The following is a 24580-nucleotide window of genomic DNA, read 5'->3' as shown; positions in this document are numbered from 1 at the left end:
GGATACTGAATCTGTGACCTTCCCTTGTAGCTACAGGATTTATATGGCTAGCCCAGTTCCGTTTCTGGTCAATGGTAACCCTCAGCATGTTGATACTGGGGGTTCAGCGATGGCAATGCTATTGAATTTCAAGTGGCAATAGTTAGATTCCATCTTGGTGAAGATGGTTATTGCCTAGCACTTGTGTGGCATGAATGTTACTTGCCACTCGTCAACCCAAACCTGGACATTGTCTAGGTCTTTCTGCATTTTGACAGGGACTATAATAATTCTAGGCCTTCAAATATATGAACCAAATGGAGTTTCATGAAGTAATTTGCATCCCATCACTAAGCAGACCTGATAATTCTCAAAAGTCAAAGCCATAAATGAATCATCGGTAGTGCTGAGTGAGTTATAAATCATGTGTCACGGCCATCATTGGTATTCTGTCTATAGCACACTGAAATTATAATTAAAATAATATTTCAACATAAATATTTCATTTTAAATTAGACTTCAATATTAACTTTCATTGATGTAGAAGAATTGTGTGATTTTGATGCCAATGTTGCAAGAATTAGAAAAAATTAAAATCGGAGATTTTGAAGGAACCCAAAATTAAAGGGTGCAGATATACTGCAGGATTGTAAGTCTGGAGAGATTACAGAGATATGGAAGGATGGGACCATTGAGGGGTTTGAAAACAAGGATGATAGATTTAAGCACAAGGAGGATGAACCAGAAGTTCACAAGGTATCATATTTGACCCAAGAAAGCGTCCAATCATATATTTGCACTATCTGCTCATTTCCACCTCTGTAATATCTTCTGAACTCCCTCTGCATCAATTAATTTGCTGCCATAATGCTCATCCATCTCGTTGTCACCTCTAGGCATAACTATTCCAACACATTCCTGGCCAGCTTCTCGATTGTATGTTTGGGGTGCCACAATGTTCTTGTTGTACTGCAGTCAGGTGCCAAACAATAAGGCATCAACCCACCAGCCACATATATCATAGAATTTACAGTGCAGAAGGAGGCCATTCGGCCCATCGAGTCTGCACCGGCTCTTGGAACGAGCACCCCACCTAAGGTCCACACCTCCACCATAACCCAGTAACCCCACCCAACACTAAGGGCAATTTTGGACACGAAGGGCCAATCCATCTAACCTGCACATCTTTGGACTGTGGGAGGAAACCGGAGCACACGGAGGAAACCCACGCACACACGGGGAGGATGTGCAGACTCCGCACAGACAGTGACCCAAGCCGGGAATCGAAGCTGGGACCCTGGAGCTGTGAAGCAATTGTGGTATCCACAATACTACCGTGCTGCCCACATGTAGGGCTGTAAGAAATATCTCGATGAAGCTCCAGCATGTTGAATCTAAAACTGTGATTATTTTGAATCTCTGGGGGCCAAGCACACCTAGCAGCTATAGTGGAAGCTGATAGATTTGTCAAGAGGTGTTCCATCTTTTGTGATGGGTTCTGCTGCATTGCTTCTGGAGTTGAACACACATCCCACATGGGAAATGATGCTCTGTGCAAAGTTTTGTGTCAAATTGAAGCTGGGTTGCTCTGTGTTCTGCAAAATTGTACACAGTTTGTCAAACCTTTTCTGATATATGCCCACGAACCTTCTTCAGTTGCCTGGTTCATTGAAGTCAAAAGCTAAATCCTCTAGAGTGGAACTAGTATGTGACCTTGCCCTCCAGTGAGTTGGCAGAAAAGAACATAAGAACGTAAGAACTAGGAGCAGGAGTAGGCCATCTGGCCCCTCGAGCCTGCTCCGCCATTCAATGAGGTCATGGCTGATCTTTTTTGGACTCAGCTCCACTTTCCGGCCCGAACACCATAACCCTTAATCTCTTTATTCTTCAAAAAACTATTTATCTTTATCATAAAAACATTTAATGAAGGAGCCTCAACTGCTTCACTGGGCAAGGAATTCCATAGATTCACAACCCTTTGGATGAAGATGTTCCTCCTAAACTCAGTCCTAAATCTACTTCCCCTTATTTTGAGGCTATGCCGCCTAGTTCTGCTTTCACCCGCCAGTGGAATTAACCTGCTCGCATCTATCCTATCTATTCCCTTCATAATTTTATATGTTTCTATAAGATCCCCCCACATCCTTCTCAATTCCAACGAGTGCAGTCCCAGTCTACTCAACCTCTCCTCGTAATCCAACCCCTTCAGCTCTGGGATTAACCTGGTGAATCTCCTCTGCACACCCTCAGCACCAGTACGCCCTTTCTCAGGTAAGGAGACCAAAACGAAACACAATACTCCAGGTATGGCCTCACTAACACCTTATACAATTTCAGCATAACCTCCCTAGTCTTAAACTCCATCCCTCTAGCAAAGAAGGACAAAACTCCATTTGCCTTCTTAATCACCTGTTGCACCTGTAAACCAACTTTTTGCGACTCATGCACTAGCACACCCAGGTCTCTCTGCACAGCGGCATGTTTTAATATTTTATCATTCAAATAATAATCCCTTTTGCTATTATTCCTACCAAAATGGATAACCTCACATTTTTCAACATTGTTTTCCATCTGCCAGACCCTAGCCCATTCACTTAACCTATCCAAATCCCTCTGCAGACTTCCAGTATCCTCTGCACTTTTTGCTTTACCACTCATCTTAGTGTCGTCTGCAAACTTGGACATGTTGCACTTGGTCCCCAACTCCAAATCGTCTATGTAAATTGTCAACAATTGTGGGCCCAACACTGATCCCTGAGGGACACCTCTAGCTACTGATTTCCAACCAGAGAAACACCCATTAATCCTCACTCTTTCCTTTCTATTAATGAACCAATCCTCTATCCGTTTCTGTTGTTTTATCCCTCTGCCCCAGCTCTAGCTCCGGCAGACTTGTGCCAGGTGAGTCACCGCATCCAAATCCCTTCTCGGACCTAACCTGTATGCATTCTGTCAGTATCTCAGCTGGTTGCGGTGTTAGTTAGATCAAGTTACGCTGCATCTTCAGGACAACTCTGTTCATCTTCCTCCACTGGTTGATTCGATTCCATGTTTTGAAGAGCTAAAACGAAATAAAGACAAGTGTTATGTTGCAGTGTAAGGGAGAGTAAAGGGGAAGAAGTATGCATTGGAAGCATCTGCAGCTTGTCCTGGCATAGCGCGAGAGAAATGTCAGAAGAGACAAGGGGCGCGATTCTCCACTCACGCGCCGAAGTGCCCACGCGCCGTGAACGCCGTGGAGGTTCACGACGGCGCGAAACGGTCCCGATCCCGACCGATTCAGGGCCCGAAAATGGGCTCGGATCGGGGCCGCAAGAAACACGGGGGGGGGGGGGGGCGTGTTGCAAAAACCGCGTCGTCACCGCATGATGCCCGAATGACGCGGCGCTGCATCATAAATGGCGCGATCCGCGCACAGAGGACCCGGAGGAGAAGAGAGGAGATGGCTGAGCCCCGAAGAGCTGCACCGAGGTTCCGGGACATGGACCTGGACACCCTGGTGGATGAGGTGGATCAAAGAAGGGACACCCTCTGCCCAAGACGTGGGCATCGCCAGCCATCCAGCATTGGCAGGAGGTGGGCACCGCAGTCAGTGCTGTGGGGCAGACCCCCCGGAAGGCGGAGCAGTGCTGCAAGAAGGTGCACGACCTCACCAGGGCTGCCAGGGTAAGTGCCTTGAGGGTGCCCCCAGGCCCCCCCCCCCCCCCCCGGCATGGGGGGGGGGGGGGGTTGGGAGTGTTGGGGGGGATTGGCATCAGGGGCGGTGTTGGGGGGGTCAGGGGGGATTGGGAGTGTTGGGGGGGATTGGGGCATCAGGGGCGGTGCTGGGGGTGGGGGTCAGGGGGGGTTGGGAGTGTTGGGGAGACTGGGGCATCAGGGGCGGTGTTGGGGGGTCAGGGGGGGTTGGGAGTGTTGGGGGGGATTGGGGCATCAGGGGCGGTGGTGGGGGGGCATCAGGGGCGGTGGTGGTGGGGGATCAGGGGGGGTTGGGGGGGTCACGGTGTCCAACTATCTACTCGACCCACATGAGCCCCGGGACCCCCCTGGAGCGAAGCCATGGCGTGCTGTCTCCTGAACCAGCAACAATGTCGTCTATGTCTGCATGTCCTGATGATACCCGCTTAATAGTGATGCTTTATCCAACCCCCCCCCCCCCCCAGGACAAGACAGCGCACAACCAGCCTGAGCGCATGAGAACCGGAGGGGGTTCTCCTGTCCTGCACCCCCTAACCGTTCACGAGCAGAGGGCCCTGGACCTCGCTGGGGGATCCGCCACCCGGGAGGTCGGGCCATGCCAGGTCAGAGGCGCAGAAGCAAGTGAGAGAACCCTGCATGTCCTTCCCACCCCCAACCCGTCATCGCCCCCCACACACTCTGGCCACTGCACCCTCGATCCCATCCCCCCTCACACTCTGGCCATTGCACCCCCGATCCCCTCCCCCTCACACTGTGCACCCACCACCACCATACACCCGGGCCACCGTGTCTAATGAACCCCGAATCTTTATGTTCTCCAGGGTCACCCGCCGAACCTTCAGGGACGTCTCGCCCAGGAAACAGCGCAATATCGCCAACTGCAACTGCACCCAGGGACGCACGCCAGAGGTTGGCAGTCGGGTGGACAGGAGGGCAGACCCCTCAGTCTGGGACGCAGGATCGGGACGCTCAGACCACCGGGACAGACATTAGTGAGGAGCACAGGGTGGACAGTCATGCTGAAGCGCACATCACGGCCACACACCTGCTGGATCCACCTGGAGGTCAAGACGACATGGCCCGCATGGAGCTTACGCCGGGCCATGAGGGGGACCAGGGGGACCAGTACACACCAGACTTCCTGACGGATGATGACCTCGAGCTAGCGGCACTGCTGTCTCCCACACCATCCACCATCGCAGAGACACTCACCTCGGTTGGGCATATAAGTGATGAGGCTCCCGGGTCACGGTCTGGTGCTCACCACACAGCCGAGCCAGTACAGCAGGTGGAGTTTGGAGCAGCCGAGGGGCTGGACGGTCGGAGGGCAGCCCAGGCCCAGCAACCAGTTGCCACCCAGACGGTTCCCGGGTTCCTGGATGTAATTGACCCACCCGGACAACCGATGCCTGTGGACACCCAGGGACTGAATAACGGGATGAGGGCCATCTTCCAGGACCTGCACACGCAGCTGGAGGAGTCTATCTGCGTCCAGGAGCAGGGAGTGGTGCCGCCAATCGCAGCCACCCAGGCCGACACCGCACGGGTGGCATGGGTCCGCGGTGGAGGCAATGGGTGAAAGGGTTTCGGCCATGGGTCAGGTTCTGCAAGGCGTTGGGCTTACCGTGCACGCGTCATCCATGGCCCAGGAGAGGGCTTCCCTCTCACAGGCAGCCATCTCACAGAGCCAACAGGACATTGCCGCCGGTCTCGGGGCCCTGGCTGAGTCTCACCATGCCATGGCCGGCCACCCAGCAAGCGATGGCACAGTCTCAGCAGTCGGTCGCAGAGAGCATTGACCGTCTGGCGCACGTTATGGATGGCGTCGCACACTCACAGGTCGAGATCGCACAGACCTTGGCAGGAATGTGGCACTCCCTGGGCTCCATCTCGGCGAACATTCGGACCGTGGTCAATACCTCTGCAGGCCTCCAGGACTGGCAGCGCCAGGTGTCGGTGTTGTGATGGGGCATGTCTCCGAGCGCATCTCCGTCCCACAGTGAGGCTCGGGGGCCACCGGGATCCCCGAGGGAGGAGGAGGTTCTGGGGCCCGTCCCGGTAGCTCCATCAAGGGATGTCCCGGTACACTCGGCCTCCCCCCGTTCCGTCCCTGGCGCATCTGGTGGGGAGCGGGCAGGTCAGGGTGGCACCACTCCATCCAGCATGCCCGCCGAGCAGCCTGGCCCATCGAAGCCGGGCCGCCCCAGGAAACGTGTGCCGACGGGGAGCCATGTCGAAGGGCGTGATTCACAGCAGTCCACCTCCACTCCTGCTGTACCATCTGGAACACACCTAGATGTAGTGGTAGGGCCCGTAAGGCAAAGACGTGAGGCAGGTAAGAAGTTGGCACGGGTGCAGGGCATAGTCTAGTTGTAGTGGGTAGGGCACCTATGTTAACCACATGAATAAACTCACTGTTAAATTTGACTTGTAAGACTGTGTGCTATGTCCGGTGCCAGGGGGCTCGTGAGGGTGCCCGATTGGCGTAGTGGTATACAAGCCGTTCAAGGTCTGTTCCGGATGTGCTGACCCTTTCCCCCCCTGCCTCCCATAATCAGACACCGTTGTCCTTGGTACACCGACGCCAGCCACCCCACGGGCATGTGGTGAAATATCCGTCATGAAGGCTGTGAGCACCGGAGTACATGGTTCAGCTATAGCCATGAGTCAGACCTCGGCTGGCGAATCTGAGCTCACAGCTCATCGCAGAGCGGGCTGTCATCATTCAACATGGCACTGATCACACCCACTTCTCCAATCATCAATGTTGTGCAACCCAGTAGTGCCGCAGTGGTAAGGTGATGTGGAATTGTTGCCGTGAACGTGGTGCGGGGGCGCGGGGGGGGGGGGGGGGTGCTGTGTGGTGCCCGTGTACTGGACGGTGCAAGTGGCAGTGTTCAGCGGATCCCACCCCCACAGTGCGTGTACCGTGCGGCCACCAACGCGTCGCGTGCCTGCTATCCGCGGCAGTGCCGTCGCGCAGTCTCCTGGACGTAACGAGCAGCCGGGCAATGCCTGTGTCAGCCCCCCACCCTGATGCGCGCCATCATCCTCATCCTCCGCATCCTCCTCTTCCCCATCCCCCTCATTTGCGTTGGCTCCGGTGCCGTCAGGTCCTCCCTCCGACTCCTCCACCAGGTCATCTCCCCTCTGCATGGCAATGTTGTGCAGCGCACAGCAGACCACAACCATGCGACCGACCCTGTCGGGTTGGTACTGCAAGGCCCCTCATGATCGGTCCAGGCACCTGAAGCGCATCTTCAGCAGCCCGAAGCACCGCTCCACCACACCCCTGGTTGCTGCATGTGTCTCGTTTTATCGACTCTCCACGTTGGTGTGAGTCCTCCGTATTGGCGTCAGCAGCCATGAGCTCAACGGATAGCCCTTGTCGCCCAGCAACCAGCCCTTCAGCCGGGGGGGGGGCATCCATCGACCATTGCGGGGATGAACGACTGTGCCAGAATGTAGGCGTCATGCACACTGCCGGGGTACTTTGCACACACGTGCATGATCGTCATGTGGTTGTCGCACACCACCTGAATGTTCATGGAGTAAGCGCCCTTTCTGTTCATGAACACTTCCCTGTTGTCTGCAGGTGGGCGCATGGGGATGTGCACACCATCGATGACACCCTGGACCATCGGTATCCCGGCCACCTTGGCGAATTCACGTGCCCGTGCTTCCTGTTGTGCTCGGTCCTCGGGGAATTGAATGTACCTGCCCGCGATGGCGTACAGGGCGTCGGTGACGGCCCAGATGCACCTGTGGACCGATGCCTGTGAGATCCCGGATAGCTCCCAGCTTGGCGCCTGGAAGGAACCGGTAGCGTAAAGGTTTAGCGCCACCGTCACCTTGACGGAGACTGGTATCGCATGTCCTCCTCCCATTCCACGTGGTGCAAGGTGCGCCTCGAGCTGGCATATATGTGCGACCGTCTCCCTGCTGAACCGTAGTCTCCTCCTGCATGTGATGTCCGTTAGGGCCTCGAACGACATTCTGTCACGGTACACCCTCGGCCTTGCTGGACGCCTGTGGCACCCTGGCACCACCATCAGTGGATCCTCCTGCTCCACCTGCTCCTCCTCCTGCTCCCCTCCAAGCACTTCCTCTGCATTCCTCGCCGTCTGGCGGTCAATGGTCAGCTCACACCGTACTGCTCACCAGTGTGCCGCTCGCCTGTGCCCATCAGCCACATGCAACCTGCGGCCGTGTCCTCGTCACCGTCCTGCCATATCAGGGCGGCTGAAATGTGGCATCCGCGGATGGACGATACCATCCACACTCTCCCTCACCCCCCTCCCACCTGCATGCCGCTCCCTCATCCCCCCTCCCACCTGCACACTCTCCCTCACACACCCCCTCCCACCTGCACACTTTCCCACACACCCTTTCCCACCAGCACACTCTCCCACCCCCCCTCCCACCTGCACACTCTCCCACCCCCCCTCCCACCTGCACACTCTCCCACACCCCCCCACCTGCACACTCTCCCACCCCCCCCTCCCACCTGCACACTCTCCCACCCCCCCTCCCACCTGCACACTCTCCCACCCCCCCTCCCACCTGCACACTCTCCCACCCCCCTCCCACCTGCACACTCTCCCACCCCCCCCCACCTGCACACTCTCCCACAACCCCCCTCCCACCTGCACACTCTCCCCCCCCCCCCACCTGCACACTCTCCCACAACCCCCTCCCACCTGCACACTCTCCCACCCACCCCCCCCCACCTGCACACACTCCCCCCCCCCCACCTGCACACTCTCCCACCCCCCCCCCCTTTGGCCGCAGCCTTCTCGGGTAAGCTGATCCGGTCTCCGGGCGCTGCGGAACAGTCCGCTCCCCTCCTCCCTGCTCAGCGTCAGCCAGCACGACTGGCTGACGACTTTGAAAAGCAGGTGTGGACGGCGACGGAGTGGACTGGGGTCACGCCGTCGGGACATCGGCCCATTCGGGCCTGAGAATAGCAGGGGTGCCGGAGAATCGCCATTTTGGGTGTCTCGGGCTATTCTCTGGCCTGCGGCCCACGGAACTTGACGGGGCCGTTCCCGCCGCTTGGGAGAATCGCCGTCGTGGGAAATTTTGCCGGCCCAGGCGATTCTCCCAACCGGCGCGCGAGTGGAGAATCGTGCCCAAGGTGAATTAGGTATGAAGAAACCCTGCTCAGCACATCCTTCAGTGTTGCCATGCCCCTTCCCTTGGCTGCTCGTTCAGTCTCTTCAATGAGGGAAAGCGTAAATTGAGCAGTTCTTTCCCTGGTAGTAGCCTCTTACCCGAGGTTTTGTGCAACCTTCTCCTACGAGAGAGGGACATGTATTAGTGAGAGTCTTTTAGAATTGAATAGCTGCCAGTATACGTATTTGAGTTGTGAGTTACAGATGTGTAATAGTGAGTGTGAGGTGAATAATAATAAATGTGATGTACCGATTGTAGCAGATTTTAGGATACTTCGGGAAAGAGATTGGTGTGTTGTAATTAATGTGGGCTTGAGCAGTGGAGTTGTGTTGAGAAGACAGTTGAACGGTGCTCATACCTCGACAACTTGGCTGCCACCAAGTAACATGGTTCCTCACGATAACTGACCTACCCAGTAGGCATGCATGCAATGAGCTGTATGAGTGGCAGATGCAATTCTTGTGTCAGTGGGGGGGGGGGAGGGAGCATTGGATAGTTACACCCAAAATTGGTGCCCAACTATGATTTTGTATCCATAAGTCAGATATGACACAGACCAATTTCTGCCCCAAAGTACTTGTTTGTTTATTTCCATCTTTGAAAAATAGTAGGAGCCAGCTTAAGATAAAAGTGCAAGTAATCTCTCCAAACGAGCATCGTGGCATAGTGCCATTCTCCTGCCTTTTCCCCGTAATCACGTATTGGTTATTTCCAATTATTTTGTCGCTGCCTTCTCCATCTCCATCTCAGTTGATGACAATCCCATCCTTCTCTCGTTTGGAAATGGAGCAACCTGGTTCAGACATCCATTCATATGCTTCAATAGGGCTTCCTCAAAGAGGAAGTACTTTTAACTGCAAAAGAAGTAAATGTACATTCTCTTTCAAATGTAAGATAGCACGTAACGACCGAGCAGTAGTGAACACATATCATTCAATTTGACAGAAATGAGTTAAAGTAAAATTAATAATAATAACAATGTTTATTAGAGTCACAAGTAGGCTTACTTTAGTACTGCAATAAAGTTCTTGTGAAAATCCCCGAGGCACCACACTCCGACGCCTGTTCGGGTACACTGAGGAAGAATTCAGAATGTCAAATTAACCTAGTAAGCACGTCTTTCGGGACTTGTGAGAGGAAACTGGGGCACCCAGAGTAAACCCACGCAGACATGGAGAGAACGTGCTGTCTTCGCACAGACAGTGACCCAAGCCGGGAATTGAACCAGGGTCCTCGACACTGTGAAGCCACTAGTGCTACTGTGCCACCCCCAGATGATCATTGGAGAGGGACATTTGACTGGTGGTGGTTTAACCTGAGGATCACCACACCTCAGGTGAGGGGAAGGTTGAAAAGGTGGACCTCATGAATCACCTCAGCCAGTATGGGAATTGAACCCGTGCTGTTGGTCTTGTTCTGCATCACAAACCAGCTGTCCAGCCAACTGAGGCAAACCGGCCCCCAACATTTCAACCAAAAGCCAGAATCACAAGTGTGAAAACTGAACGTCAAGCACAATACTGCTCTCTATTATTTCGATCATTTCCATCCTTTAAAACTTATTGTTAACTGTGCCTGACATGTTTTGTCCTACAGTTTGTGGACTGCCTCCAATTCCTAAATTCTGCTATTTTATCTGGGGAGGTACTTGAATGTCTCCAGGGGAGAGTATGAAAAGAATGACTCAATTCCTTCGATCCAACCTTCGGCTTCCACTGATCCTTGCCTCTATTTTAATGATGCAATGATCAGTATTTTACTAAACAGCTCCCTCTTTATTCATGAAGCATCAAGTACGCCATCCGGCATATTTTCCTCTTTTTGCAATCCCGTAGTTTTAAAATCAAAGAACCATTGGGCAATCTCCCAATGACTCATCTCCAGGAATTCATAATTGTCAAGAACCTTTACCTCTCTCACTCTAAGCCGCCTCTTGTGATTGTCAGAATTTTAAAACCCAGCAATTTAACTTCCCTTGTATTCCGTTCAAGCTTGGTGGCACCTTGCGTTGTTACACATCATCTTGGCTTCATGATTTAAAAAAATGCTCTGATCCTTCTTGTGTTGCATCCTTTTTTGTTTGTTTTCCTGCACACCTTTAAGTTATATTGATGTAGAATTTGGCAGTTTTGGTTCAGATTATCACAGGATATAAAGAGGGACTGATTTAATTTAAAATTCTCATTGTTGTGCCCAAATCTCCCCCTCCCCCCCCCCCCACCTCCACATAGCTTCATCCCACCTCACTTCCACCTGTCCTACAACCCCTTCAAGACCTCTGAATTCCTTCAAGACTGGGCTCTTGTGCATCCCAGATTTCCTTCCCTCCACTATAAGTGACCATGCCTTCAGCTGCCTAGGCCCTAAGCACTGGAATTCCCTCCTCAATCCTTCCTGCCTCGCTTCCCATTTAGGACGTTCCTTAAAACCTACTTCTTTCACCAAGCTTCTGATCACCTGTCCGGATATATCTTCATTTTGCACAACATCACATTCTGTCTGATTCCGTTCCTGTGAAAGTCCTTGGTTATTTTACTCCACTTAAAGAAGCTATATAAATGTATGTTGTTTTTAATGAAAATAATTCTGTTCGGTCCAAATGCAAACATTAGCAATTTTGAAGCTGTATTTACAAACGGCATCAGATCCTAATGATCTTGTTTTTCAGATAATTAGGATGTGACGTGATATACATGTGCTTATTGCAGATTAATCAACAGTCCTGCCTCATAATTTATTTGCTGATATTTCCTTTACAGGGAATCCTTTTGAATTTTCCCCAAATTTTTTTCAAAGTCTTTCTGCTATCCTCCAATCTAAATTAAACTGCATCAAATTATTTTTCTGAATAGCCATTCCATTTAAGATCCCAAATTTACCTCATGTCGATAAATATCTAAAACAATTTGAAATTTGGACGATTTGCATCTCAAACTAAAAGCCAATAAAATGGTGTTAAAATAGCACAATGTTTGCATAAATAAACTAACAAGAGGTAAAACCTACCCCAATTCAATGCTGTTCAGAAATTCATCTCACTCAGATTGGGACTGTGCCAAATTAAGTGCTACGTTATATATTTAAAATAAGAGATAAGCAGGGAAATGCATTGAAGGAAAAAACCTTTGGTTTTGGTAAAAAGTTAAATAATATTTGGAATGAAATATTTGAAAGCGTGAAACAAACTAGTGCTGAACGGTATGACTCCAGCCCGTGGAGTTTTCCTCCTGATTCCCTTTGATTTCAATTTTACAAGAGTTCCTTGATGGCACATTCAATCAAATGCTACCTTGATGTGAAGGGCACTCGCTTTCAACTCACCTCTGGCATTCAGTCCTTGGCAAAATGTTAGGATTAAGGATGTAATGAGGTCGGGAGCCGAGTGGTCCGAGCGGAGCCAAGCTGAGATTCACTGATGATTGAGAGAAGATTGATGAGGTGACAATCGACTGGATTGGAAGAGTCCTGCTTTTTATAGACTGGCCATACCTGAGGCAGTTTCTACTTTGGCCAGTGGTGTAGCTGTACTTTAGCGGCTTGGCTCTAGGCATGGGTAGTTCTCAAGCACAGGTCTTCTGCACCACAGCCCAAATGTTTTCAGGCCCATACAAGCCTTTTCCGCCTCTGGTATGCTCAGCTTCAACTTGATACCACTTGAGTGAAACTAATTGGCTGAAGGCTGGCATCTGTGGTAGTCAGCACCTCTGGAGGAGGCCGCAGTGGATCAACGATGTCGCACTTCTGGTTGAACATGGTTTAAAATGCTTCAACTTTTTCTTTCACACTCACTTGTTTCAAACTAAACATTCCTTGACCAGAGAGATCAATGGACTGTTGCGTGATTTTACAAACTGGGTCCTGTGAGATATATTTTCTGAAAGATTTACATGATGTATCATTGCATGACATGTCATTTGCTTTGGAATGGATAATTACGCAACTTATCATACTGTGCCTTGTCTGTGTATATCTGGGCACATGACAGCATGTTTCAATGTCAAAGCAGAAAACATAATGACTTTCTTTTCACAATAACTGGAAAGTATAAGCAATTGTGTTTGAAGTGTCATTGTTAACCCTACCCAATTGTTAGCTGCTGCCGATGGTATTCTGCTGGAAGAGCCAGAATTTGAAATCATACCCGTAATACAAAAGACGTTCAGATGAGCTGAAGTTGAAAATGATGCCAGAACGATTGATGGGATTTGATACAAACCTGAGGAAAGGCTCAGCATTCAAAGACTACACCACTGACAGTCACAGGGGACCTTGGGGAGGGGTGACGCAGATGTTACGGTATGAATGCCAGCTGCAGCCATCTATTTTTCATTAAAAGTATATTTTAAGCAAATTAAATCATTCTTATCTCAGATTGTCTTTCCAGCTTGGTACCTCAGGGAGAGGAAGAGGATTCTGTGGTAGGAATTGCTGTAGTTACCCCTGGGCGTTAAGCAGGCACAAAGCAGATCAGTTCAGCAGTGGGGCAGCGTAGGATGCACAGGTGTTGGTCATACGACTTAAATTTGTGGGTGCCATTTTTATTAGTGTCGATCAGACACCTAAATAAGATAGTAGGTCCCTTGAAAATTTAAATTAGTGGCCACACACGCATAAAAAATAAGTTGTAACTGAGTGGAACAGGCACTGGCCTACCCATTAATGATTCCTCAGTGGTTTGTTTTAAATTTACAAAAATAAATCTTTCAGCGGACGCAGGAGCAACTGGAATGCTTGACCTGCCTCCAGAGCCCTATTGGTTACCCTCTGTGGCCTGATTCAACCCTTCTCCCAGAACCTATATGAGGAACTCTGCCAGAGGCCTCAAATTGCCAGAGGACCTTGAGCCTTTCTACTCAAGTGCACGCTTCTAGTGTAGTGCAGAGTGTGGAGACTGAAACCTACCCCTTCTCTTTTTTCAGACTAATACATGGAAGAAATTGTGTTTTATTCTGTGTACAGCCAGAACGAGAGACTGACATCAGTGAAATCATACAGAAGGACGAGGAATTTCCGTGTAAGATCATTTTATAGCAAGGGCGAAAGAAAGACTTACATTCATATTGCGCCTTTCATTGTTCCAAAGCCTTTTGCAGCCAGTGAAGTGCTTTAATGTAGGAAAACTGACAGTTAATTTATGTACGGCAAGCTCCCACAAACAACAACGTGGTGATGGTGGCCAGCTTTCTCCAGTCATTTGGATCGAGGGATAAATATTGGCCAAGATGTCGGGGATCACTGTTCTTCTCTGAAAAGAAAATAGTGCCATGGGACCTTTTATATTCACCTGAGAGAACAGGTGGTGCCTTGGCTTAACATCTCATTTGAAAGATGCACGTCTGCCGGTGTACTGTTCCCTCAGTACTACACTGGCGTGTTGGCCTAGGTTTTATGCTCATGTTTCGAGAATGGGATTTGAATCAACAACTTCCTGCCCGAAAGACAAGGATGCCAGTGCCAACAGTGATACTATTAAGAGTAATAGAGCCAGAAATGTTTAAGTATCAGACTACGATGTCAACAGTTATTTCTAGGGAGTTGGGGAAGCACAGGGGAAACAAGGGAGGGATACAGTTCTCTTGTCAAGCTTCACAGCAGGATTTCGTTATCACTTATGACTCCATTTTAATGTCTTTAATCAGCAACCTCTTGACATTTAATGTGCCAGCTTACGCGAGAAAGGAAAGATTATACAATAAAACTTATAAAATAAATTGGGCTAATAGAAAGTGCATTATTCGGTGCCTCACCAGGACTCACTATTCACGTGAGTGGATAAACCAAATGGAAGGTGACAGCATCAATCTTCGGTTTCTCCTATAAATAAATCTTAATCTGGGTAGTTACAGGGGTGGATAGAACTGTACTCAGTAGCCAGGACTGGATTATTGACCAGAATTCTGGGGCGTCATTCTCCGACCCCCCGCCGGGTCGGAGAATGGCCGTTGGCCGCCGTGAATCCCGCCCCCGCCCCCGCCGAAGTCTCTGCTCCCGGAGATTGGGCGGGGGCGGGAATCCAGCCGCGCCGGTTGGCGGGACCCCCCGCTGGATTCTCCGGCCCGGATGGGCCGAAGTCCCGCCCAGAAACTGCCTGTCCCGCCGACGTAAATCAAACCTGGTATTTACCGGCGGGACCAGGCAGCGTGGGCGGGCTCCGGGGTCCTGGGGGGGGGCGCGGGGCGATCTGACCCCGGGGGGTGCCCCCACGGTGGCCTGGCCCGCGATCGGGGCCCACCGATCCGCGGGCGGGCCTGTGCCGTGGGGGCACTCTTTCCCTTCCGCCTCCGCTACGGCCTCCACCATGGCGGAGGCGGAAGAGACTCTCCCCACTGCGCATGCGCGGGAAACTTTCGGCGGCCGCTGACGCTCCCGCGCATGCGCGGGGAAACTGACAGCGGCCGCTGACGCTCCCGCGCATGCGCCGCATTTCCGCGCCAGCTGGCGGGGCAACAAACGCCATTTCCGCCAGCTGGCGGGGCGGAAATCCCTCCGGCGTCGGCCTAGCCCCTCAATGTTGGGGCTAGGCCGCCAAAGATGCGGAGACTTCCGCACCTTTTTGCCGGCGCGATGCCCGTCTGATTTGCGCCGGCTTTGGCGCCAGTCGGCGGGCATCCCGCCGTTGGGGGAGAATTTCGCCCCTGGTGCCTAATTGTTATCCAGACCTCTCTTCTCAAGATAAGGAGGTCATAGGTTCAATCGTCATTCCAGAGGTTTGAGTGTATATCCTAGTCTGAATCTACTACTGAGGGTGTTCCACTCTGTTAGAAGTTTCACTTTTATAACAGAGATGCTAAATAGATGCCCTGTCTGCATTTCGGGTGGTTAGCACTGTTACCTCACAGCGCCAGAGATCTGGAACTCTGGCAGAGTTCCTCATATAGGTTCTGGGAGAAGGGTTGAATCAGGCCACAGAGGGTAACCAATAGGGCTCTGGAGGCAGGTCAAGCATTCCTGTTGCTCCTGTGTCTGCTGAAAGATTTATTTTTGTAAATTTATTTCGGGGCTTGGATGACTGTGTGGAGTTTGCACAGTCTCCTTGTGTCTGCATGGGTTTCCTCCGGGTGCTCTGGTTTCCTCCCACAGTCTAACGATGTGTAGGTTAGGTGGAAGGGCCATGATAAATTACTCCTTAGTGTCCCAAGATGTGAAGGTTCGGTGGGGGTATGGGGATAAGGCGGGACAGTGTAGCTAAGTATAGTGCTCCTTTAGAGGGGCGGTGCAGACTCCATGGGCTGAATGGCCTCCTTCTGCACTGTAGGGATTCCATGTAAAAGATCCCATGATACGACTAATGCCAATGAGAGTTTCTCCCGTGGTCGCCAAAATTTAATCCTCAACTAACACCACAGAACAGGTTATCTGATCATTAATTTAACATCTTTGTGTAAGATGACTAGAATCATAAAATGCTTACCACATAAACAGTTGTGTTTGGCCCATCAAGTCAGGTCCAGTCTCTCTGGCCTGCACCCTTTTAAAAATTACAACAGTTTGATTATATCACCAACCAAAGTGTATTATTTCTCTGTATTGGATATCATCTGCCAATGTGTGACCACAACTAGTGGAATGCCACAGAATTAATGCTGGGGAGGAGTCCACAACTATAATATTGATAACTTGGATGAAGGGACCAACTGTATTAAGGGGCAGCATGGTAGCATAGTGGTTAGCACAATTGCTTCACAGCTCCAGGGTCCCAGGTTTGGTTCCCGGCTTGGGTCACTGTCTGTGCGGACTCTGCACGTTCTCCCCGTGTGTGCGTGGGTTTCCTCCGGGTGCTCCGGTTTCCTTCCTTCAGTCCAAAGATGTGCAGGTTAGATGGATTGGCCATGCTAAATTTCCCTTAGTGTCCAAAATTGCCCTTAGTGTTGGGTGGGGTTACTGGGTTATGGGGATAGGGTGCAGATGTGGGCTTGGGTAGGGTGCTCTTTCAAAGAGCCGGTGTAGACTCGATGGGCCGAATGGCCTCCTTCTGCACTGTAAATTCTATGTATTGTAGCCAGGTTTTCTGATGAGAGGAAGGAAAGCAGGTTGTGAGGAGAATACATAAAGTCTGCGAAGGAATAACTGAGGTTGGTTAACTGAGTGGGAAAAGAATTGATCGATGAAGTATAACATGGAAAGATACAAGTTTGTCCATTTCAGTTCACTGGTGCGATGTAACATGAGGATGGCCCTCAGGAAAGGAGCAAGGTTGGGAATTAAACCTGTGCTGTTGGCGTAGCTCTGCATCACAAGCCAGCCATCCAGCCAACTGAGCTAACCAACCCCCAGAGACCAGGAAGATTAGAACGGCAGAATATAATTTAAATGAGAGATACTGCAGAATACTGCAATACAGAGGGACCTGGGAGTTCTCATACACTAATCATAAAATGTTAGCATGCAGATTCCGCAAGTAATTAAGTAAACAAATGAAATATCGAGCTTAATTGCAAGGGGGATGGAATGTACAAGTAGAGAAATCTTGCTACAATTGGACAGAGCATTGGTGAGACCACACATGGAATACTAGGTACAATTTGGTCTCCTGACTTAAGGAGTGATATACTTGCATTGAAAGCAGTTCAGCAAAGATTCACTAAACTGATTCCTATGATGAAGGGGTTGCCTTGTGAGGAAAGGGTGAGCAGGTTGTGCATTTACTCATTGGAGTTTAGAAGAATGAGAGGTGATCTAATTGAAACATATACAATTCTGAGGGGACTTGATAGGATAGATGCTGAGGGGCTGTTTGCTGTAGCAGAGGGTCATTAGCCTTCAGAATTCTCTTACACTTAGAGCACTGGAGGCTGGATAATTGAGAGATTAGACATATTTTTGATGACTAGGGAGTCAAAGGATATGGGGGAGAGGCAGGAAAGTGATGGTAAGCTGGCCACAATCAGATTAGCCATGGCCATATTGAAATGCAGAGCCAATATCTGCTCCTATTTCATTTGACCTTATGGTCTTCCTGTCCATTCCATCGCTGCGTGGGGATGACAATTTAGGCACCAGCCTGTCTACGTCCTCTTGAAGTCTAACATTATCCTGCGCACAGTTCACAACACTTCCAAATTTTGTATCATTTGCTAATTTTAAAATTGTGCCTTGTACACCAAAGTCTAAGTCATTAAGAAGAGGAGTGGCCCAATGCAGATCCGTGGATAACCTTTCTGTACCTTCCTCTGGTCCAAGAAACAATCATTCACTATTATTCTCTGTTTCCTGTCACTCACCCAACCTTGAATAATTGCTATTCCTTTTATTCCATGGGCGTCTGGAAAGTTCTGGGCATACTTTTGAGCTTTGCAAACACGGGCTGGTTCGGCATGGTCAGTTCTTTTCCTGCTGCGAATGGCCATAGGTATAGGTTTTGATATGATCCACCAGCTGTTACTTACACACTGGCATTGAAATTGATATACCACATTACTCATTTATATGATAGACAGGCTGTCTTTTTAGCTGGATGGCAGCTGGAGAACACCACTCATGTTGCTACTGCATAGGAGCACATTAATTTCATAGAAGCCATCGGTGATCACACACAGAGTCCTGTTCTTTGTAAACAGATGGACCATGTCCATGCATTACAATTTTCCCAACTAAACAAAAGCTTGGGAGATGGCCGTTCCCTTGACCAATCAGAGTCAACTAGCTTGAGTTGAATTTGAAACAAAGGCTTGGCAGCTAACAGTTGACTGTTCTCCACTCTGGTCTCTATGGCAATGCCTCTACTAATTGAAGTCCATTTGCTGACCAATCATCACACTTCTTATGCAGTATACATTGTTGTCCCCTTTGCTATTGGTTTGCCTTGTGTAGCTTTTCTGATGAATCTGATGAGTGCAAATGGAAAAGCTTCGGCAGCATGTCTTTTCTTTTAAGAAATCCTCAAGTTTTGAACTACCAAATGATTATTTGAATGAATTTTGAGATGGATCTCGAAGGGAAGAGGGCTCTTGAGGAAAGAAAGACATAAAGAAAATAATCCTTTACAGTTAATGACTGTTCCATCACTCTGGGTTTGTAGCCTTGTAGCCACTATATTTATATAGTCATTGTTATACAACGGCACAGGCACCTTCAATTTATTTTCCCATTAACAACCAAAGCCTCTTTACAATAATTCCTCAAGATGGTTTTCTACTAATTCAACTTGCCTTCCTTTTTGAACTGTTTCCCCTGCTTGTCACACATAAAACTGCAATCTATTCAGCTGTAAAGAGCATATCAGGACACTACAAGGTTGATAATGCAACTGTGGCAATTGGATGACTACTCCATGGGTACGGTGAGTGCCAGCATTGAGCTAATTTGACTTTACACTAAAATGTGAGGTCAGCTTATTTAGGTGTGAGCACAATGCTCTGAACATGAGCTACAAGAAGTGCACAATGCATGAGATAGCCATCTCCAGTAGCTCTTAAAGCAATGCTTATCATCCAAAGGAAACAATACAAAAGGTCAGAGGCAAGGCACAGAGACAGATGGAGCTCAGCTTTAAGAAGCTTGAAAAGCAGCTGTACGGATTTAAATAATAACAAGTAAATATCAAAGAAACACATAAATAGCTGCAAACAAACACATCAGCTATCACAGCCAGTCAGACTATTAACTTTATAAGAGTCAATATATGTGAAGAGACCGCTGGAGTAGGATTAATTTCATCCGGCAATGATGGCGAATCAGGAACCAGGAGAACTGCTTTTTGTTGAAGAGTTGAATTTCCTACATCCACATAAGAGGGGAGGCAGGCCCTCAGTTTAATGGATCATCCGACAGGGCTGCATTCTCTTAGTATTACACTGAAGTGCTACCCTTGATAATATGCTCAGGTCAGTGGGGATTTGAGCCATGATCTCATAAAATGATGTGTGTCGAAGGGCCGTTGCAGCATTTATGTTGAAATATTACAATAAAACTGCTAAGATTTTTAGAGACCACAGCCTCCTACCCACTCTTAATTCAATGCCAGAAATATGTCTGGTGCACAAAATGGACAGAGATTTGTTACTTAGGATCACCATGCAGTCAACAATGCTCACACCAAGAATATCCAGTCCTTCGTCAGTACAGTCCCAACAGATTCTCCTCATTTGTCATCATCTGCTGCATCTTCCATAACTTTGCCCTGTAAAAGGGCAAGCGCACAGCACTGGGAGAGGAAGGAGGGCAATAAACAGAAAGGTAAGGATGTGGATGAAGAGATTGGGCCACCACGCCTGTCAGCATCAAAAGCTTTGAAGCAGCACATTATCCAATATAAGCTTACTTTCCCTCCTTTCCCCAATGCAACAAGAGTGCTTTCTTCCCATCTAAGAACCAGACACACACCACACAAATATTCTCAAGGCATACTCCTGCTTTAGTGCTTCAATCACATGCCAATTAATACAAGGGTCAACAGCTAGGTCAAGAACAGATCAAAATTGCCAAGATTATTTATCATTCTCAATTTCATTGTTCCAAAACATGAAGGATAAAGCAGCTAGTAAAAGATATTGTGAAGCAATTCCACAATCAACACATCAGATCTAAGGTCCACAGTCCTGCCACATGAATGGTAGTGAATAATTAAACAACTCACTGGAGGAGGAGGCTCCACAAATATCCCCATCCTCAATGATGGAGGAGCCCAGCACATCAGTGCAAAGAATAAGTCTGAAGCATTCGCAACAATCTCCAACCAGAAGTGCCAAGTGGATGTTCCACCTTGATCTCCTTCTGAGGTCTCCAACATCACAGATGCAAGTCTTTGCCTAATTCAATTCACTCCACATGATATCAAGAAACGGCTGAAGGCACTGGATACTGCGAAGACTATGGGTCCTGAAAATATCCCATCAATAATACTGAAGACTTATGCTCCAGAAAAAGCCATGCCCTGAGCCAAGCTGTTCCAGTACAGCTACAACATTGGAATGTTGCCCAAGTGTGTCCTGAACACAAAAAACAAGACAAGTCCAATAACACCACAGCAGTCTACCCTCGATCATCAGTAAAGTGATAGAAGATGTCATGGACAGTGCAATCAAGCGGTACTTACTCAGCAATAACCTACTCACTGACATTCAGTTTGAATTCCACCAGGACCACTCATCTCCTGACCTCATTAAAGTCATGGTCCAAACAGAGATAAAGAGCTGAACTCAAGATATACGGTAAGAGTATATATGCCCTTGACATCAAGGCAGCATTTGATTGAGAATGGCATTAAGGATCCCTAGCTAAACTGGAGTCAATGTGAATCAGGGGGGAAACTTTCCACTCCCAAACTAGGGCAGCATGGTGGCACAGTGGTTAGCACTGCTGCCTCACAGCGCCAGGGACCAGGATCGATTCCGACCTTGGGTGACTGTGTGGAGTGTGCACTTTTTCCCTTGTCTGTGTGGATTTCCTCTGGGTGCTCCGATTTCCTTCCAAAGTTTAAAGATGTACAGGTTAGGTGTATTGGCCATGCTAATTGCCCCTTATGGATCAAAGATGTGCAGGTTAGGTGGGTATATGGGAATAGGGTGAGGGAGTGGGCCTGGTAGCGTGGTCGCTCAGAGGGTTGGTGCAGACTCGTTGAGCGAAATGGCCTCCTTCTGCACTGTAGGAATTCTATGTTTGGAATCAAACCGGGCACAAAAGAAGATGGTGGTGGTGGTTGGAGGTCAATCGTCCCAGTTCCAGGACATCACAGCAAGAGTTCCTCAGTGTAGTGTCTTTGACCCAGCCATCTTCAGCTGCTTCATCAATGACCTCCCTTCCATCATAAAGTCAGAAGTGGGGATGTTTGCAGATGGATGTTTGCAGATGATTGCACAATTTTCAGTACCATTACGACTCCTCAGATAATGAAGCAGCCCATTTCCAAATGCAATAAAACCTGGACAATATCCAGGTTTAGGATGACAAGTGGCAAGTAACATTCGCACCATACAAATGCCAGGCAATGACCATCTCCGACAAGAGAGGATCTAACCATCACCGCTTGACATTCAATGGCATTACCATCACTGAATACCCCTCTATCAACATCCTGGAGCTTCCCATTCCCCAGAAAGTGAACTAAACTAGCCATAAAAATACTATGGCTACAAATGCAAGTCATAGGATAGCAATGCTGTGGCGTAACTCACTTCCTGATTCCCCAAAGTCAGTCCACCACCTACAAAGCACATGATAAGGTGTGATGGAATACTCTCCACTTGTCTAGATGAGTGAAGCTCCAACAACACTCAAGATGATCTGCAGCATGCAGGAAATCAGGCCGCTTGATTGGCAACCCTTCCACAAACATTTCACAAACTAGTGATGGGAAATGAATGCTGGTCCAGCCATAGAAGCCCACATCACTTGAAAGAATTTGAAAAAATTCACTCCCTCCAACACTGACGAACAATAGCAGCCGTGTGTAGCATCTGCAAAATGCACCGCAGGAACTCACCAAGGCTCCTCAGCCAGCACCTTCCAAACCCACGACTGCTACTATCTATAAAGGCAGCACACACATTGGAACACCACCACCTGGAGGTTCACTCACCATCCTAACTTGGAATATATCACTGTTCCTTCATTGTCACTGAGTTGAAATCCTGGAACACCCTCCCCAACAGCACTGTGGGTGTACCTACACCACATGGACTGCAGCAGTTCAAAAAGGCAACTCACTACCCCGTTCTCAAGGAAAATTAGGGGTGGGCAATAAATGATGGCCTAGCTAGTGACACCCACGTCCCATAATTTTTTTTAAAAATAACTCAAAATCACCCTTGTGTGAAGCCCACTGCCTAACCTCTGTGATCTTTTGCCTATCCTGGTATAATTATGAAGCAGATGTCCAGTGGTTACGTCTTGGGAGGTGGAAAGTTGCTGAGCCTTTAGTTAAAATGGCAGTGGTGGATGATGTGGAGGAGCTGCCACCACAGACACTATAGACTGCTCCATCTCCATAGTAACAAGGACAGTTTTGGCCCAGCTGCCAATTGTAAAACCAATAAGGGCACTGGTTGAGAGTGTGGCAAAGGAGCAGACATGCTGTTTATGCTGAGGGAAGGCAGCATTTGCCTCTCCTATGGAACCACTGCCCCTCTCATGAGCCACAGCATCAGCATTTCAGCTGCCCTCTGCGATAGCAAAATTCTGGAGTGACATAATGCTGTTGAAGCCTCTCCCTGTGCTCTTCTTCAGGCTTTGAAAGTCATTGAAAATGCTTGAACTAAGTTTGAAGCAGTGCGAACCCTAGAGAAGCTGTTAGTATGTCCATGTGGGGCTCCATCACTGCTGTAGTCATAGAGCTGACCATTTGCTCCACTGCTGACTGCATTGTTTTGATGCTCTGCACACAGATCGGCACACGATGAAGATAGGCTCTTCAATTCTCTTTGACATTGTCTCCAGGCTTGCTCAGGCAGCCGAGTGCACTTAGAAGGACTGGATGAATACACACGTTTTCTTTTACAGACTGGTCTCTCAAAGAACTTCAACTGTGCTTCTGTAGTAGTCTTAGGCTGTAAACTTTTGCTCCTGCAAGCTACTTTCTGAACCATCCTTGTCTTGGTCTTGCATACAAATGCTCTGTGCTTTGCAGAATGCACACTCTTCTGACTTACTGTACTTCGTAAAGTAGCCTCAGAGCTGGTACTTGCACCTCTAAGGTCAGATGATGCTTCATCACCATGTGCATGGCTCTTTCCATGTTGAGCTATAAACCTGGAGTATAACAGAGCAAAAGTTTTCATAGTTAGTGGCAAGGACAAACAGGACTAGAGGAACGGAGGTACAAGGTGTCTTCACTTTGTCAAGCAAAGTGAATAGTGTGAAATTGCAGAGAGAAGAGAAAAGGGAAAATGTGCAGAAACACTGTCGAGCTTGTTAGGACCAGGGAGGACACATGTCAGGATTTGTCCTTTCTTTCCCACTTCTTGATTGCTCATAGCAGGATATTTTGTAATTTATAAGGTGAAGGTATTAATGCAATATCTGTGCTTAACCATTTATGTGCTGATTGCAAAAATACAGTCCGGCAGGTTTTTGTGAACGTTAACACAAAGGCACTAGTATTTATTCTCCTAAACGCATACCCAGGTGAAAATATAAAGCTACTTAAAAAGGTACACCCCAACTTTCACATGCACACACACTGTGGCCAAATTAAGATTCAATGTTTAAAGATTTTTTTAAAAGTTCATTGTTTACCTTCGCTGGTATCTGTGGCTGAGCCTACTTTTCCAAAAGTTGATGTGATAGTACCTGAGGTTCTGTTCAATGGAAATTCTCTATGTCTGTTGCGGCTTCCAAAGAATTTGGTCTTGAGCTTGAGAGAGAAGAGAAAGAGAAATGGTGTTACTGCTCCATTGGCAAATATTTTCTGCTGACTGTCCTTTTAGGCAGCTTGGGTGTTGTACTAAAATACATCTCAAAATGTGTATTCTGGTCACATGACCAATATCCCTATAATGATTTCAGATGTTAATTGATTAGCTCATGTCTGGACAGACTGTGGCTATTGTTGTATAGTCCAGGTGATTGGTTTCTTTGTTACTTCTGAATGGGCCATTCTTCCCTGTGATAAGATAGGAAGAAAACTTTCTATCTATCCATTGTTCTGGTAGACTTTCTGTTTCTGCCTGACAGGATAGCTTTATAGAAATATAAATGGATCCAGCAGTTTCTGTTCATTTCTTGAAGCCATTCTTGACATCATCCTGTGTGAAATTCCATGCAAGGTTGTCTTGGCATGTCTTAATTGTAACCC

General features: G+C 48.6%; 1 long non-coding RNA gene across 1 annotated transcript; it reads right to left on the bottom strand.

The window, feature by feature from the left end:
• Positions 1-9448: 9448 nt before the first annotated feature.
• Positions 9449-24138, bottom strand: LOC140409481 (uncharacterized). The gene is made up of 3 exons (XR_011940348.1): positions 24022-24138; positions 9858-9925; positions 9449-9704 (listed from the first exon to the last, which is right to left on the bottom strand). It is a non-coding gene; the product is annotated as an uncharacterized lncRNA (long non-coding RNA).
• Between the last annotated feature and the right edge of the window lie 442 nt (positions 24139-24580).

This window comes from Scyliorhinus torazame, chromosome 3, assembly GCF_047496885.1.
Source record: "Scyliorhinus torazame isolate Kashiwa2021f chromosome 3, sScyTor2.1, whole genome shotgun sequence".
Taxonomy (NCBI): domain Eukaryota; kingdom Metazoa; phylum Chordata; class Chondrichthyes; order Carcharhiniformes; family Scyliorhinidae; genus Scyliorhinus; species Scyliorhinus torazame.
This window is presented reverse-complemented; position numbering and strand designations above follow the sequence as displayed.